Consider the following 17780-nt stretch of genomic DNA (forward strand, 5'->3'; position numbering starts at 1 on the left):
TCCAGGCAAGAGTACTGGAGTGGGGTGCCATTGCCTTCTCCTTTAATTCTTCTAGGTCTTTGTTAATTGATTCTTGCGTTTTCTCCATTTCGTTTTCAAGGTTTTTGATCATCTTTACCATCATTATTTTAAATTATTTTTTAGGTAATTTTCCTATTTCCTCTTCATTTATTTGGACTTCTGTGTTTCTAGTTTGTTCTTTCATTTGTGCAGTATTTTTCTGCCTTTTCATTTTTTTTTAAGTTATTGTGTTCGAGGTCTCCTTTTCCCAGGCTTCAAGGAAAGTTGAATTCTTTCCTTGAAGAAGGTTGAATTCTTTCTTCTTTTGGTTTCTTCCCTTATAAGATTGGTCCACTGGTTTGTGTGAACTTCATATAGGTTGAGATTTGTGCTGAGTTTTTGTTTGTTTGTTTTTCCTGTGATGGGAAAGGCTGAGTGCAGTGGTACACCTGTCTGCTGGTGATTAGATTTGTGTTTTTGCTTTGTTTGTCGTTTAGATGAGGTGTCCTGCATGGGGTGCTACTGGTGGTTGGGTGATGCAGGGTCTTGTATTCAGTGGTTTCCTTTGTGTGAGTTCTCACTATTTGCTACTCCCTAGGGTTAGTCTCTGATAGTCTAGGGTCTTAGAGTCAGTGCTCCCACTCCAAAGACTCAGGGTTTAATCTCTGGTCAGGAATGATGATTCCACAAGTGGTTTGTTATGGCATTAAGGGACAATAAAACAAATACCCAAAAACAAGAAACCAAAGATGAACCCCAGACCAATGGTAGTTACAAAATCAGGCAAATAATAATGAAAATAATAGAATATACACATACGCATATATACCCATGAGCAAAGTGAAAACAGTCCAACAAAAATAAAGTACAGTAAATTGATCTGGCAAACAAAGGAAATCAAAAATTATATTTACCAGTTAAGAACAAAATTAATTTAGGTACAAACTGGAAAATAGAACTAAAGCAAGGTGCCAAGTGGGGAATAAAGCAATGAAAACAAAACTAGCAAATATGTTGAGAGGAAAGGAAAGAAAGAAAGAATAGATATGCAAAGTTAAATAGAGGTAGATGAAGAATATTTATATACATTAAAGATTAACTGCAAGGAGGGAAGAACAGTTGGAAAGGCAAAGAAAGGAATAAAGTAGAAAAAATATAATAAGTTAAAAAAAATCAAAAATTAAAATTAAAAAAGAGAAAAGAAAAAAAAAGGGGGGGAAAACTCCACAGAACTACAAAAGCCTAACACAGAGGCAGAGGTTTATGACAATAATAAAAAATGTGACTGAGGAGAAAGAAAAAAAAAAAGCTCAAAAGCTTAATTGGATTTCTTAGTGCGAATAAAATCGACAACTACAACAGAGGGGTAAAAAAGGAAAAAAGAAAAAAAAATCCAAAAGACTACAGAACAAGTCAAAAAATAAGAATAATACATGTTTTTCTTGAGTCACTGTTGTCAGAGTCCTTTCCAGCGCTGGGAATTACGGTCCACCTTACCTCTGTAGGATGCCCTCCAACACTGTGCTGATCTCTGGACCTGCTGTGGAGATAGCTCAGATTTTAATCTGGTCCTACTCCTGTGTGTCTTGCTTCCAGTGTCCACAGCTATTGGAGCTAGTGTGTTTTCTTTTGTGGGAGCTCTCAATGGCCTTTTATATATTCCATAGATATAGAATCTGCCTGGTTGATCGTGTGGATTTAATCTGCAGCTTGTACAGCTGATTGAAAGGTTTTGCGTCTTCTTCCTTAGCCACACTGCCCCTGGGTTTCAATTGTGGTTTTATTTCCACCTCTGCATGTGGGTCATCCACTGAGCTTTAGCTCCTGAAGCTGCCCTGAAGGGCTTGGGTTTGCTCCCATGAGGGCCAGGTGTGGAGGTGGTGCAGCTGCTTGGGTCGCAGGGGTTCTGGCAGCACCAGGTACTCGGGGGTTGACAGCTAGGGTAGTAGGAAATATAGTGCTCTAGAAGGGTATTGCAACCAGTACTGGCTGAGACGCTCCAGTATTCTTGCCTGGAGAACCCCCTCTCTGAGAGAGAAGCCTGGCAGGCCAGAGTCTACAGGGTCGCAAAGAGTCGGACACTACTGAAGTGACCTTGCGCACATAAACACAAGATATTTTTTTTTTCCCCTGTGGCAGCTCGGCCCAGTGAGAGTTGAGCGTGAAGATGGTGCAGCTGCTGCTTTGTGGGGACCCTGGCGGCACCAAGTGTGCAGGGAGACATACTGCCACCACGGCAGGAGTTATGGCCCTATCAGAGTCTTTTTTCGAGCTTCTTGTAGCTGGTGATCAGAAGGCCTCCGTGGCCAGTCTTTCTCCTTAGCTCTGCCCATTCAGGCACTTAGAGGGATCCCTTGCCTGGGGTCCTTCTCTGTTGTTCCACATGTCAGGCACATAGAGGGGTCCTCCTGATGGGGGTCCTACTCTGTAGATTGGTGCATCAGGCAGTTAAAGGGGGGTACCCTGGCTGGGGTCCTACTTTGTAATTTGGACCAAGAGTCACTGAAGGGAGCACCCTGGGTGGGGTCCTACTCTGTGGTTCAGTGCGTCAGGTGTTTGATGGGTCAGCCTCTCTATTGTTGAGCTGCCAATGCTGGCGATGCTGGCTTGTGGGGAGAGAGGCTATGGTGATGGCTCCACCCTCTACACGTGACTCAGCATTATTGCCTTGCTTCCATGGCTGCCCGGCTTTCCTCCACAGGCATTTGACACCTCAATCTCCTCCCTCACATCCCCTCAGTCAGTCTCTCCACAGTCAGTAGCAGCCCTCACCCTGGGGTTGCTCCAGAATCCCTAAACTCTAGCTCCCAGTTGCTGCCCCTTCCAGGAGACCTGTGTTCCTGCCCAGCATATGTATGGCTGTGGCAAGGACTGTCTGATTCTCATTCCATTTAGGCTGCCACAGATCAGCTGTTTCACTCTCAGCCTTAAATATTTCTCCTCTGACTCAGACAGTTGCCCTAATGTGGGAATTGGACCCCTGCTTCAGTTCCCCCACCTGCTGAGGGCAGGCCCAGTCCTACTAACACTCCTGTTTTTCCCCCTAGTTCCTTTGTCCTACTGAGTTTTGCATGGTTTTATATATTTTTTCCCACTGATCAAGTACTCCTGTCTGCTCTCAGCTGGTGTTCTGCATGCACTTCTGTGTCTGAAGGTGTATTCCTGATGTATCCGTGGAGCGAGATGTACTCCACTTCCACCTATGCCTCTGCCATCTTGTTCTCCAATTCCTGTCTTTTTATTCAAAGAAAAATTGAAAAAGGTTGTTGTGACAAAGATTAGTACAGGGATAGGAATATACATATTTGAAAAATTGGTTAATGTTAGGGTTTGAGTGAATATATCATATTGAAAATTCTATAATTGATCATGCAATGAAGTGCTATGGATATAAATATTATTGAGAAACAATCTGATTTAAAACCAAGTGATAGTTTCAGGGTTTGGGTAATTATTTTGTCAGTTTGAAGTAATTATTTCTTAACTCAAGTAGATAAATATTGTTTGTGAGATTTAGACTGGTGATGAAGCCATATGCAATGATAATTTAATTTGTGTTTACATGTAGATATTAGAGTGGTTACTATGACTGGTAAAAGTAGTACAAATAGTGATGCTAGTATAAGATATGTGAATAGACTTATTCTTCATATTTGAAGTTAAATTGATGTTTTGTTTCCTAAGACCAATGGGTTATTTTTTTTTAAGTTTGAAAAAAATACGTATTCAAGAACCAAAGAAGTATAGTAGAGAATTTGAATAAATTAGGAAACACAGTCTTCAACAAATGAGGTGTGAGAGGCATGGTAGATGATTGCAAAGATGTGGGGCAGGTGTTGTGTATTTGATGGCATAAGATTTAAAACTGGGAATGGATATAAGAGATATAATGGAGAATGAACCAAAAATATAGAAATGTGTAGAAGGATACCTATGATGCCTGCATGCCCAGAGAAAATAGGGGGATGGGAGAGAAAGCAGTCATCATTTGAGAAAGTTGTGAGAGAAGTTTTGATTTAGAGAACCAGATTTCAGTTAGAGCTAACAGAGAAGAAAATGTACAAAAGAAGTTAATTTGCTGATAACAGATTGGAATTTCAGAGCAGAGCATAAAAGAATTTTATGAGTTAGATAGCAACTTGGGACTTCTTAAGTAATCGATTCTTCCTAGATATGTGCATGGTAAATCACTTTAGTCATGTTCCACTCTTTGTGACCACATGGACTGTAGCCTGCCAGGATCCTCTGTATGTGGAATTCTCCAGGCATGAGTACTGGAGTATGTTGCTGTGACCTCCTCCAAGGGATCTTCCCAACCCAGGGACCTGACCTGCATCTCTCCTGTCTTCTGACATGTCTGTCAAGGCAGACATGTTCTTTACTACTGGCACCACCTGGGAAGCCCCCTTTCTAGTTATAAATTTGATGGGACTAATCTGCTACAGGGGCTTCCCTGGTAGCTCAGCTGGTAAAGAATCCACCTCAAATGCAGGAAACCCCGGGTTGATTCCTGGGTCAGGAAGATCCCCTGAAGAAGCGATAGGCTACCCGCTCCAGTACTCTTGGACTTCCCTGGTGGCTCAGACGGTAAAGAATCTGCCTGCATTTCAGGAGATCTGGGTTCCATCCCTGTGTTGAGAAGATCCCCTGGATAAGGGAAAAGCTACCCACTTCCATATTCTGACCTGGACAGTTACATGGACAGAGGAGCCTGGTGGGCTATGGTCCGTGGGGTCACAAAAAGTCTGACAGGAGTGAGCAACTTTCACTCTTTAATCTGCTACAAGACTGATGGACTAAGATGATACTTCCTAGTGAAAACTTTATATTTTCAATGATTAAAGATCAATTTGTTAAAGGCATGGCTTTTATTTTTGTTTTATTTTAAATGGAATCAATCATATGTCTTATTCAATAGTCGATAGAGGGAGCTAGGAAATAAATTCCTGATACTTCACCTCCTATCCTCCAATCTCCTAACAGGGCTACTCTTTGTTTCCTGCACATTATCAAAGGAAAAGGCATAGGATCCCATTGGTTAGTCCATCCATTTCAGCCTCCAAGGTGGACAGTATAGTGGAAAAGGTGGAGAGAGTGTTTGAAAATTCATTACTTTTTGGAAGCTAAATGATCATACCATGCTTTTAGATCATGTTATAGAATTTGCATTTTACTTTAGACAAAATGGCCTTTGAATTGAGAAGTTTTTGCTTTGAAATGGGAAGCAGATTACTGTTAAAGCTTCTGGGACCATTTTCTGATGTTGGGGTGTGGCACAGATTTTTACATACCAACTGGCAAGTCTTTGACACTGCCTGAGTATCCTGGGATTCAACTCAGTTCTGACATTGTGTACCCAGAGAGAACATCAGATCCCACAGGTTATGGGCTGGGTTATGCAAGACTCTCACCTCCAGCATTTCAGATGCTTGTCCCAAGTCGAGGTTGTTACCTGTGCTTCTGACCAACATGGTATAGATCAGAGGTTCCAATGACCCCTTCAAATAATTTGTTACAGTGGCTCACAGAACTCAGAGAAACATTGTACTTACTAAACTACTTATTTATTATAAATGAATATAACTGAAGATCAATCAGATGCTGGTCTGATTAATGTTATGGGGGAAAAGCATGGAGCTTCCATACACTCTGAATGTACCACTCTCCTCAAATCTCCACAGGCTCACCAACCCAGGAAATTCTCCAAACAATCCTTTGGGGTTTTGTGAAGGCTTTATTACATAGGCATCCTTATTAAATCACATGCAATTGTTGAGTGGACTCAGTCTCAGTCCTTCCCTGCCCAGATGGGTGAAGGGACAGACAGTTCCAACAGGATTGCTTCCACTGGGAACCAGCTCCCAACATTAGGTTGCCTAGGGTCTTTCCAAAGTCACTTCATTAGCATAACAAAAACACCTTTCTTGCTCTCACCACTTAGAAAGTTCCAAGGGTTTTAGGAGCTCCATGACAGTAAAAGAGAGGAAGACTAGATGTATATTTCTTATTATAAATCACAGTATCACAGTTGCGATCAGATTTGCATTTGAAAAAAAAAACTCTTTCAGCTGCTAAAGTGGCCTTTTAGAGGATTGCAGATGGGAGAATGTAGGGAGGCAGAGATGGGAGGTTTGAGGGGCAAGAGCAGAATGGGGATGAATGAAACAAATCCATATTTGGTGGCTCTAATTAGCGTGGTTGCAAACTTTTTTGAAAGTATAATTAACAGGACTTGGTAATAGTACGGATGGATCGTTTGAACTAAAATGTCACAGTGACTCTCCTCTATTGTGTATTGGACTGGTGTAACTGGGTAGCTGCTGGTACCGTGAACTGCAGTAGGAAAAATTATTTTATCGATAGAATGTTTTAAGGATAGTAACCAAAATTTCAGTTTTAGACATGAGATATTTGAACAGAACTGTCACAAGTTGACTATACAAGTTTAAAGCAATATGGCCAAGAAGTATAGATCTGGGAGCCCTCTACATATAAACTTAAAGCTATGATTTAGGAAATGAATGTGTTGAGTGACCAAGCACTGGAAAGAGAACTAAGTCCTGTAAAACTTGGATGTTTAGAGGAGGCATATTAGATGTTAGAGAGGGAGCCAGCAAATTAATCCATATTTTAGCAGTAAGCTAACACTTTTATGGAAGTTATATAATAATTTTATGAAACAGGTATATTATGAATGAGAATCTGAGAATCAGATTAATTGACTTGAGTATAAGATAGCTTTAGTTTTTGCCTCACTCCCAAACTAATGCATTTTCCATGGCACCAAAGAGTCTATCATAAATGATAAATGCTTGTTAAAGTGAAGTCAACATTTTCCTTACAACAGGGGTAAACCTAAGGAAAAATATGAATGAGAGAAGGAGTTTTAAGCACGTCTTAATTGATATATCATCTTATGATATATAAACTAAATTAAGTGACTGTCTTATTTTCCCTCATGATATGGTTTTCCATCTTTGAAATTGGGATTAAGTCATGCAACTAAAACACATTTTAAGACAGATTTTTCCAGAGAATTGCTACAACCTTGGTTTTGCTATCTAATGGGTTCAGTTCAGTTCAGCACTCAGTCGTGTCCGACTCTTCGCGACCCCATGAATCGGCAGCACACCAGGCCTCCCTGTCCATCAGCAACTCCCGGAGTTCACCCAGACTCACGTCCATCGAGTCAGTGATGCCATCCAGCCATCTCATCCTCTGTCATCCCCTTCTCCTCCTGCCCCCAATCCCTCCCAGCATCAGAGTCTTTTCCAATGAGTCAACTCTTTGCATGAGATGGCCAAAGTACTGGAGTTTCAGCTTCAGCATCATTCCCTCCAAAGAAATCCCAGGGCTAATCTCCTTCAGAATGGACTGGTTGGCTCTCCTTGCAGTCCAAGGGACTCTCAAGTCTTCTCCAACACCACAGTTCAAAAGCATCAATTCTTCGGCGCTCAGCCTTCTTCACAGTCCAACTCTCACATCCATACATGACCACAGGAAAAACCCTAGCCTTGACTAGACGGACCTTTGTTGGCAAAGTATGCTTTTCAATATGCTATTTAGGTTGGACATAACTTTCCTTCCAAGGAGTAAGCGTCTTTTAATTTCATGGCTGCAGTCACCATCTGCAGTGATTTTGCAGCCCAAAAAAGTAAAGTCTGACACTGTTTCCAGTGTTTCCCCATCTATTTCCCATGAAGTGATGGGACCAGATGCCATGATCTTCGTTTTCTAAATGTTGAGCTTTAAGCCAACTTTTTCACTCTCCACTTTCACTTTCATCAAGAGGCTTTTTAGTTCCTCTTCACTTTCTGCCATAAGGGTGGTGTCATCTGCACATCTGAGGTTATTGATATTTCTCCCTGCAATCTTGATTCCAGCTTGTGTTTCTTCCAGTCCAGCGTTTCTCATGATGTACTCTGCATATAAGTTAAACAAGCAGGGTGATAATATACAGCCTTGACGTACTCCTTTTCCTATTTGGAACCAGTCTGTTGTTCCATGTCCAGTTCTAACTGTTGCTCCTGACCTGCATACAGATTTCTCTAATGGGTAGAAAATTAATTTATTTCCCAAGCTATATTTATGAAGATTTTTTATTTCAACAACTCATTTCTAATAACTGAGCATGTAATTTGTTAATAGAAACTAGACAATAGGTGTTTGAAATGTACAGTTGGAAACAAGCCTTGACATTTAAATCTCATCACATAAAAATATGAAGCCTATTATTTTCTATTATGATATTAACAATAGAGCTTTAAACACCTTTAGTTATGACTGCAGTTTCATAATCAGTCCATTAACCACAAGATAACTGTCATGAGCTCAAATAAGTGTCCATAATAATCAGTAAGTACTTCCACTGAGCCATCCATATATACTTGGGAGGAGGAAGTACCTTTCAATTTGTAATAACACAGTGACTGCAATAAGTTCTGAGTAGAAAATATTGATGAACACATGGCTTTGTCTTGATTTGAGTTGTTAGGTTAGAAACTGTCTTCTTAAAATTTATTTTGTTGAATTACAGTTAATTTACAGTGATATCTTAATTTCTACTATACAGCAAAGTGATTTAGTTATACATATATATATATATATATATATACACATTCTTTTTCATATTCTTTTCCATTATGATATATCATAGGATATGTAATGTAGTTCCCTATGGTATATAGTAGGAACTTGTTGTTTATCCATTCTGTATATCACAGTTGGCATTTGCTAATCACCATCTCCCACTCCATTGCTCCCTCCATTCTCCTCCCTCTTTAAACCACAGACTGTTCTCTCTCTGTTCATTTGTGTCGTATTTTAGATTCCACATGTAAGTGGTATCATATGGTATTTGTCTCTTTCTGACTTAATGCATTTAGTAGGATAATCTCTAAGTCCATCCATGTTGCTGAAAATGGCATTATTTCTTCTTTTTATGGCAGAGTAGTATTCTATTGGATATGTGTACCACATCTTTATCAATTCATTTATTGATGGATATTTAGGTTGTTCTGTGTCTTGGCTATTGTTAATAGTGATACAGTGAACATTGGGCTGCATGTATGTTTTCAAATAATGGTTTTCTCTGGGTATATGCCCAAGAGTGGGATTGTAGTATCATATGGCACCTCCATTTTCATTTTGTTGTGTAATCTCCATACTGTTCTCCATAGTGGCTGCTACCAATTTACATTCCCACCAACACTGTAAGAGGTTTCCTTTTTCTCCATCCCTCTCTAGCATTTGCTATTTGTATACTTTTTAATGATGGCCATTCTGATGGGGAAACAACATCTTAATCTTAAACTTTTAATAGTTGGCAGCATTCCTAGATATTGTATTTTTGCTATGTAAAAATAATTTGTATATTTTAATGTTATATTTTCATTGTAAACTTATAGAGGCTAAAATTTTATATAGGACATATAAATAGAATGCATTTCTATTTGCCATTATATGATATTAGGTCAAATATATTCTACATAGCAGACAATATTTGAGCTACAACTGAGAAAATTTGTTTCCACTGAATACCGCATCTTTTTACCTAATGAAAGTTGTTGATAAAATTATTTTTTTTTAAATATTTGCTTGGAGGCATGGATTGACTTTATATTTTAAATTTGTGGAGAAGGCATTTTTAAGTTTATAGTAATTTTTTTCTAGGATTAAAGTTATACGTTAAAGACAGTTTCCACAGTCTTTTTTTTTTAACTATCTTTATTCATTCATTCTACCTTCTATGTTCCAGCCAGTCTTCTAGCTCTTGATAATATAGCTTTAAAAAGAAAACAGACAAACTGTTCATTTTCATGAAGTTTGTTGCAAATCAAGGATGATAAAGAAGTAAATAAGTACATTTTAAAGTCACTTGATTGTTCAAATGTAATTATAAAACTTATTCAGGAAAAAGTATAAGATGATATAGTTCATTAAGTTGTTAAACAGTCTGATAATTTAGAATTTAGAAATTGATCATGTTGACACTATTTGAAACTTGATATGTATAATGTATAACCTGCAAAACAATTATTACAGGAGGAAGAGTACAGTGAGATGTTTCTAAAGTGGTGTCAACTAATTAATGAGATACTTTTAAAGGGAAGTTAATACATTATAGCCTGAAATATATTAATATAATGAATTGCAAATTTCTTAGTTCTAAATAAAGATTGATTATACCAAATAACATGGAGAAAAATAATCTTAACTTCTCTAAGTGGTAATTATGATGCTTAGTGTTACTTGTTTTGGTTTTGCCTGAATCATATTTAAAATAATGGTTTTGATAGTTAGATGCTGTTGACAGTACTTTTACCAAACCGAAGCCAAACCATAGCAGATGTTGAGGACTTATAATTCTTAGACTAATGTGTTGGGGCAAAAGATAATTCACATTTCATTAATATTTAGTTATCTCAGAACATTTCTGTTCTACCAGTGATAGATCCAGGAAAAATTAAAATCATCTTAAATCTTATACTGTTTAAAAAGTAGATTTTCTTTGAAGTGAAAATTAAATACTGATTTATTTTAAAATGTGGGGTTACAGTGGTTGTGCCATGACAGTAATATAACCTCTCAGATATGAATTTGTGTACTAGCACTTGTTAGCCATGTAAGTATACTGAAGCTGCATTTTTCTCGTATGAAAGATGAGATATTAATATTGCTTATGTCTTAAATTATGTGGAAAAAGGTATCATTTTTCATATGGAAGTTATATAAATGAATTAGTTTCAGAATATGTATTATTTAAGTAGCATGGTATCCCATTCCAGTCCATTTTAGTTCGCTGATTCCTAGAATGTTGAAGTTCATTCTTGCCATCTCCTGTTTGACCACTTCCAATATGCCTTGATTCATGGACATGACATTCCAGGTTCCTATGCAATATTGCTCTTTATAGCACCAGATGTTGTTTCTATCACCAGTCACATCCACAATTGGGTATTGTTTTTGCTTTTCTCCATCCCTTCTTTCTTTCTGGAGTTAATTCTCCACTGATCTCCAGTAGCATATAGGGCACCTACCGACCTGGGGAGTTCCCCATTCAGTATCCTATCATTTTGCCTTTTCATACTGTTCATGGGGTTCTCAAGGCAAGAATACTGAAGTGGTTTGCCATTCCCTTCTCCAGTGGACCATATTCTGTCAGACCTCTCCACCATGACCCGTCTGTCTTGGGTGGCCCCACACGGCATGGCTTAGTTTCTTTGAGTTAGACAAGGCTGTGGTCCATGTGATCAGATTGGCTAGTTGTCTGTGACTGTGGTTTCAGTGTGTCTGCCCTCTGATGCCCTCTCTCAGTGCCTACCATTTCACTTGGGTTTCTCTTACCTTGAGAAACCTGTATGCAGGTTGGGAAGCAACAGTTAGAACTGGAGATGGATCAACAGACTGGTTCCAAATAGGAAAAGGAGCACGCCAAGGCTGTATATTGTCACCCTGCTTATTTAACTTATATGCAGAGTACATCATGAGAAATGCTGGGCTGGAAGAAACACAAGCTGGAATCAAGATTGCTGAGATAAACATCAATAACCTCAGATATGCAGATGACACCACCCTTATGGCAGAAAGTGAAGAGGAACTAAAAAGCCTCTTGATGAAAGTGAAAGAGGAGAGTGAAAAAGTTGGCTTAAAGCTCAACACTTAGAAAACTAAGATCATGGCATCTGGTCCCATCACTTCATGGGAAGTAGATGGGGAAACAGTGGAAACAGTGTCAGACTTTATTTTTGGGGGCTCCAAGATCACTGCAGATGGTGACTGCAGCCATGAAATTAAAAGACGCTTACTCCTTGGAAGGAAAGTTATGATCAACCTAGATAGCATATTCAAAAGCAGAGATATTACTTTGCCAACAAAGGTCCGTCTAGTCAAGGCTATGGTTTTTCCAGTGGTCATGTATGGATGTGAGATTTGAACTGTGAGGAAAACTGAGTGCTGAAGAATTGATGCTTGTGAACTGTGGTGTTGGAGAAGACTCTTGAGAGTCCCTTGGACTGCAAGGAGATCCAACCAGTCCATTCTAAAGGAGATCAGTCCTGGGTGTTCTTTGGAAGGACTGATGTGAAAGCTGAAACTCCAGTACTTTGGCCCTCTCATGCGAAGAGTTGACTCATTGGAAAAGACCCTGATGCTGGGAGGGATTGGGGGCAGGAGGAGAAGGGGACGACAGAGGATGAGATGGCTGGATGAAATCACCTACTTGATGGACATGAGTTGAGTGAATTCCATGAGTTGGTGATGGACAAGGAGGCCTGGTGTGCTGTGATTCATGGGGTTGCAAAGAGTTGGACACAGCCGAGTGACTGAACTGAACTGAACTGATCATGGTATCCTCTGTCATCTAAAAGGGCTTATGAAATTTAATGTCATCAGAGTCTTAGTGAGTTGCTTCTCAGTTGGTTTTCCTGATACTCTGATTAAGCATTTAAGTTCAAGCTCCTTGTTCACTTCTTTCCTAAACTCCAAGGTCCTTCAAGACTATGTCTTGTTTATGGTGGAAGTTCCAAAATTAAGTATATTTCCTCTTACATATGAATGAATAAATAAGAAATTTACCAGATTAACAGCGTACTATTACAAAAAGATTTTTCTCTTAATGATGGGTCAAACATATCATTATCTTTAATGGAGGGTACTGTTATACTACATCTGAAAAGAACACTTGGGTGTAAAGAAAATAAGAAATAAATGGTCTAGAGGTCTATTTATTAAAATAGGTGAGTAAAAATATATAGTTAAGCTTTTAGCTACTGGTGGGAGGAGAAATATGAAACTTTTAAACTTTTTAGCATAATTACATATAATCATTGACATCATTAAATACATCTGAAAAGCAGTCTAGAAATAAATTATTTTCAGTTAATAGATTTTACCCAGATTAAAATGTTCAGTTTACTCTCTGATTCTCTTTGCTTTTAGCAGAAGAGAATTGTTTTATTCCCTATAGTTCACAATCTATTTACCCAGATAAAATATTCAGTTTACTCTCTGATTCTCTTTGCTTTTAGCAGAAGAGAATTGTTTTATTCCCTTATAGTTCACAATCTACTACTGTCAATATCTAATATACTGATACTGATTATACAAACAGACTTCAAAATCTTCCTTAATAAAAAAAAAAGCAAAGAGTGACAAAAGGACTGACTGTGAGGAGTATAGTTATGATAATACTTGTATTTTCTAGTAAAAGCCTTGTAAATCATTAAGCACTAAGAGTTTACAAGAAGAAGCATAGTGAAGTATAAGAAGCATAGTGAAAAAGGGTGTTTGGCAAAATTCATGTGGTGGAAGAGTACTTATTTACCTTAATTTTCACCCTTGTTGTTGACCACCTACAAACTTTTTGCTGACAAGAAAAGGATAAGCCCTCTGAAACATAACTGTCTGCTAGCAAGCACAATGTATAAATGGCTTATTGCAGCAAGGGAAATGAGATGGTGAGTATAAAACTAAATTGTGGTCATGAAAAGCAAGTAGATGGAAACTCTTTCCTCTCTGCAGGTTAGAGATAGAAGCACTGCGGGACCCTTTTTTTTTTTTTTTTTTGACTGAGCAATCTTTTCTTTCTTTGAATATAGTGAAAAAAAGAAACCCATTGACTAATTTTCTTTATGTTCTCTTTTGTAAGCACTATTTGTCTTTTCACAGATGAGTTTTGGGCCTTTCTGTAACAGGACTCATTAATTTAAACCTAAGAGAATCTTGGCCAAGATACCATTTGAAATGGAAATTACTTCCTACTTCTTAAACATTTCTCCTATTCAGAATGTCAGGCCATGCTGATTGGTTACTCCTTTTCAGTCTTTTTCATTGACCCATTTCCCCATTTTATACCTTAAATGTTAATTGTCTATTTTTTTTGTCTTTTCTCTAAACACATCTTTGTCTGCTCTCTAAACACTCGTCTGAATTGTCTAATAAATTATTTTGGTTTAAGTGCCCTCTAGAGAAAACTCCAGAGAAGGCAATGTCACCCCACTCCAGTGCTCTTGCCTGGAGAATCTCATGGGTGGAGGAGCCTGGTAGGCTGCAGTCCATGGGGTCGCAAAGAGTCGGACATTACTGAGCGACTTCACGTTCACTTTTCACTTTCACACATTGGAGAAGGAAATGGCAATCCACTCTAGTGTTCTTGCCTGGAGAATCCTAGGGATGGTGGAGCCTGGTGGGCTGCCGTCTATGGGGTCTCACAGAGTCAGACGCGACTGAAGTGACTTAGCAGCAGCAGCAGAGAAAACTCAAAATCTGATTCCTTTTCTGTCATTGAGCTTCAGAGTCTTATTTCCAATTTCGTACACGTTCCACCCTGAATTGGTTTCTACTCACTTCCATACTGCTCCACTTGCTCCTATTTTCCCAACTGTATTAATGTCATCATCATATCAGTCCCCCAAGCTAAAAAGACTCAGTGTAATACAGATATCTATCTTAACTCTGGCACCTTAGCCTATAAATCACCAAGTCATGTAGGTTCTAGAATATGATTTCTCTTCTAATCAGAGCTTTCATATGCCACAGCTTTTGGTCATATATTCACTTCCCTCACATATTGTAGCACAGTCCCATAGTCAGATTCCCTGATGCTTTCATCTGCCAGTACAGATGATGAGTTTTATATCAGGTATCTTCTAAAACACTGTTTTTCTGATAAACTGTCTCTATATGGCTCTGCTAACCAGTCTTAAGTCTAAACATAAACCCCACTGAACTTCTCAGACTAAACCTGAACTTTCTCAAGGCCTCATCGGTGACCATTCCTTACCAGCGACACCATTTCCTATGTTCCTTTATAGTCATTTTTCTGTTTTCTGAGCCTGCCCTTTCAGGGTCTTTGCCCATGCTTTTCTTTATGTATGAAATGCTCTTTGGGACTTCCCTGGTGGTCATTGATTAATACTCCACATTCCCAATGCAGGGAGAACAGGTTCATTCCCTGATGGGAAAAATATGTCCATCTGGGCATGGCCAAAAGAAAAAGAAATGCTTTTACTTCTTTAAGTACCTGCTAAGGTACTATACATTCTTCAAGTTCCAACATAAATTTCACATCTTCTGTGAAGACTTTCCTCATATTGCTCTTGTCTTTTATGCTCTATTACAGAGTGTAACACATATAATCTGTGTTTGTAAATTTTCTCTGATAAGAAAATAGTGATTAGGAGAACTGGAAAAAAAAGAAAATGTTCTTCTGATGATAGGAATAATATTTTTATATTCCCTATACATATAATATTGCCTGGAGTAACAGGCAAATTTGGCCTTGGAGTACAGAATGAAGCAGGGCAAAGGCTAATAGAGTTTTGCCAAGAGAACACACTGATCATAGCAAACACCCTCTTCCGACAACACAAGAGAAGACTCTATACTTGGACATCACCAGATGGTCAGCACCAAAATCAGATTGATTATATTATTTGTAGCCAAAGATGGAGAAGCTCTATACAGTCAGCAAAAACAAGACTGGGAGCTGAATATGGCTCAGATCATGAACTCCTTATTGCCAAATTCAGACTTAAATTGAAGAAAGTAGGGAAAACCACTAGACCATTCAGGTATGACCTAAATCAAATCCCTTAACGGTTATATAGTGGAAGTGAGAAATGGATTTAAGGGACTAGATCTGATAGACAGAGTGCCTGATGTCCTATGGACAGAGGTTTGTGACACTGTACAGGAGACAGGGATCAAGACCATCCCCAAGAAAAATAAATGCCAAAAAGCAAAATGGCTATCTGAGGAGGCCTTACAAAAGCTGTGAAAAGAAGAGAAGTGAAAAGTAAAGGAGAGAATGAAAGATATACCCATTTGAATGCAGAGTTCCAAAGAATAGCAAGGAGAGGTAAGAAAGGCTTTCTCAGTGATCAGTGCAAAGAAATAGGGGAAAACAACAGAATGGGAAAGACTAGAGATCTCTTCAAAAAAATTGGAGATACCAAGGGAACATTTCATGCAAAGAAGGGCTCAATAAAGGATAGAAATGGTATGGACCTAACAGAAGCAGAAGATATTAAGAAGAGGTAGCAAGAATACACAGAAGAACTGTACAAAAAAGATCTTCATGACCCAGATAATCACAATGGTGTGATCACTCACCTAGAGCCAGACATGCTGGAATGTGAATTCAAGTGGGCCTTAGGAAGCATCACTATGATCAAAGCTAGTGGAGGTGATGGAATTCCAGTTGAGCTATTTCAAATCCTGAAAGATGATGCTGTGAAAGTGCTGCACTCAATATACCAGCAAGTTTCGAAAACTCAGCAGTGGCCATAGGACTGGAAAAGGTCAGTTTTCATTCCAATCCCAAAGAAAGGCAATGCCAAAGAATGCTCAAACTACAGCACAATTACACTCATCTCACACGGTAGTAAAGTAATGCTTAAAATTCTCCAAGCCAGGCATCAGCATTACGTGAACCGTGAACTTCCAGCTGTTCAGACTGGTTTTAGAAAAGGCAGAGGAACCAGAGATCAAATTGCCAACATTTGCTGGATCATGGAAAAAGCAAGAGAGTTCCAGAAAAATATCTATCTCTGCTTTATTGACTATGCCAAAGTCTTTGACTGTGTGCATCACAATAAACTGTGGAAAATTCTGAAAGAGATGGGAATACCAGTCCACCTGACCTGCCTTTTGAGAAAACTGTATGCAGCTCAGGAAGCAATAGTTAGAACTGGACATGAAACCACAGACTGGTTCCAAATAGGAAAAGGAGTACGTCAAGGCTGTATATTGTCACCCTGCTTATTTAACTTATATGCAGAGTACATGATGAGAAACGCTGGGCTGGAAGAAGCACAGGGTAGGAATCAAGATTACTGGGAGAAATATCAATAACCTCAGATATGCACATGACACCACCCTTATGGCAGAAAGTGAAGAAGAACTAAAGAGCCTCTTGATGAAAGTGAAGAAGAGAGTGAAAAAGTTGGCTTAAAGCTCAACATTTAAAAAGCTAAGCTCATGGCATCTGGCCCCATCACTTCATGGGAAGTAGATAGGGAAACAGTGGAAACAGTGTCAGAGTTTGTTTTTTGGGGCTCCAAAATCACTGCAGACGGTGATTGCAGCCATGAAATTAAAAGATGCTTACTCCTTGGAAGGAAAGTTATGACCAACCTATACAGCATATTAAAAAGCAGAGACATTACTTTGTCAACAAAGGTCCGTCTAGTCAAGGGTATGGTTTTACCAGTGATCATGTATGGATGTGAGAGTTGGACTATAAAGAAAGCTGAGCACCGAAGAATTGATGCTTTTGAACTGTGGTGTTGGAGAAGAATGTTGAGGGTCCCTTGGACTGCAAGGAGATCCAACCAGTTCATCCTAAGGGAACTCAGTCCTCAATATTCATTGAACAGACTGATGTTGAAGCTGAAACTCCAGCATTTTTGGCCACCTGATGTGAAGAGTTGACTCATTTGAAAAGACCCTAATGCTGGGAAGATTGAAGGCAGGAGAAGGGGATGACAAAAGATGAGATGGTTCAGTGGCATCACTGACTCAATGTATATGAGTTTGAGCAAGCCCTGGGAGTTGGTGATGGACAGGAAAGTCTGGCATCCTGCAGTCCTTGAGGTCACTAAGAGTCGGAAATGCCTGAAATGAACTAAACTGATTCATAGTATAATGCCAGTTTCAAGGTAGGCATCACTTGAATACAAATTGAAGGATTGTGTTCTCTGTAGTGCCTTAAAATATGTCTCTCAGTTGCAGTGGTTTACCACCTCTGTGATATTGGCTGCCTATTTTAGCATTTCTAG

General features: G+C 39.0%; 1 protein-coding gene across 39 annotated transcripts in view; it reads left to right on the top strand.

Annotated features, from left to right (window-relative positions):
- The window catches only part of CCSER1 (coiled-coil serine rich protein 1), a 1487998-nt gene that overhangs the window by 384510 nt on the left and 1085708 nt on the right, over window positions 1-17780 (top strand). The window contains exon 6 of one of the 39 annotated variants that reach the window (XM_086406545.1): window positions 1-17780. This exon is cut by the window's left edge and continues 20493 nt beyond it; it is cut by the window's right edge and continues 33678 nt beyond it. The exons of the other annotated variants lie outside the window; for them this stretch is intronic. The gene's annotated coding sequence lies outside the window, so the exon portion shown is untranslated. 39 annotated transcript variants of the gene reach the window in all.

Source organism: Bos grunniens, chromosome 6 (genome assembly GCF_055505025.1).
Source record: "Bos grunniens cultivar Pamir isolate PY7600 chromosome 6, Bosgru_T2T1.0, whole genome shotgun sequence".
Classification (NCBI taxonomy): domain Eukaryota; kingdom Metazoa; phylum Chordata; class Mammalia; order Artiodactyla; family Bovidae; genus Bos; species Bos grunniens.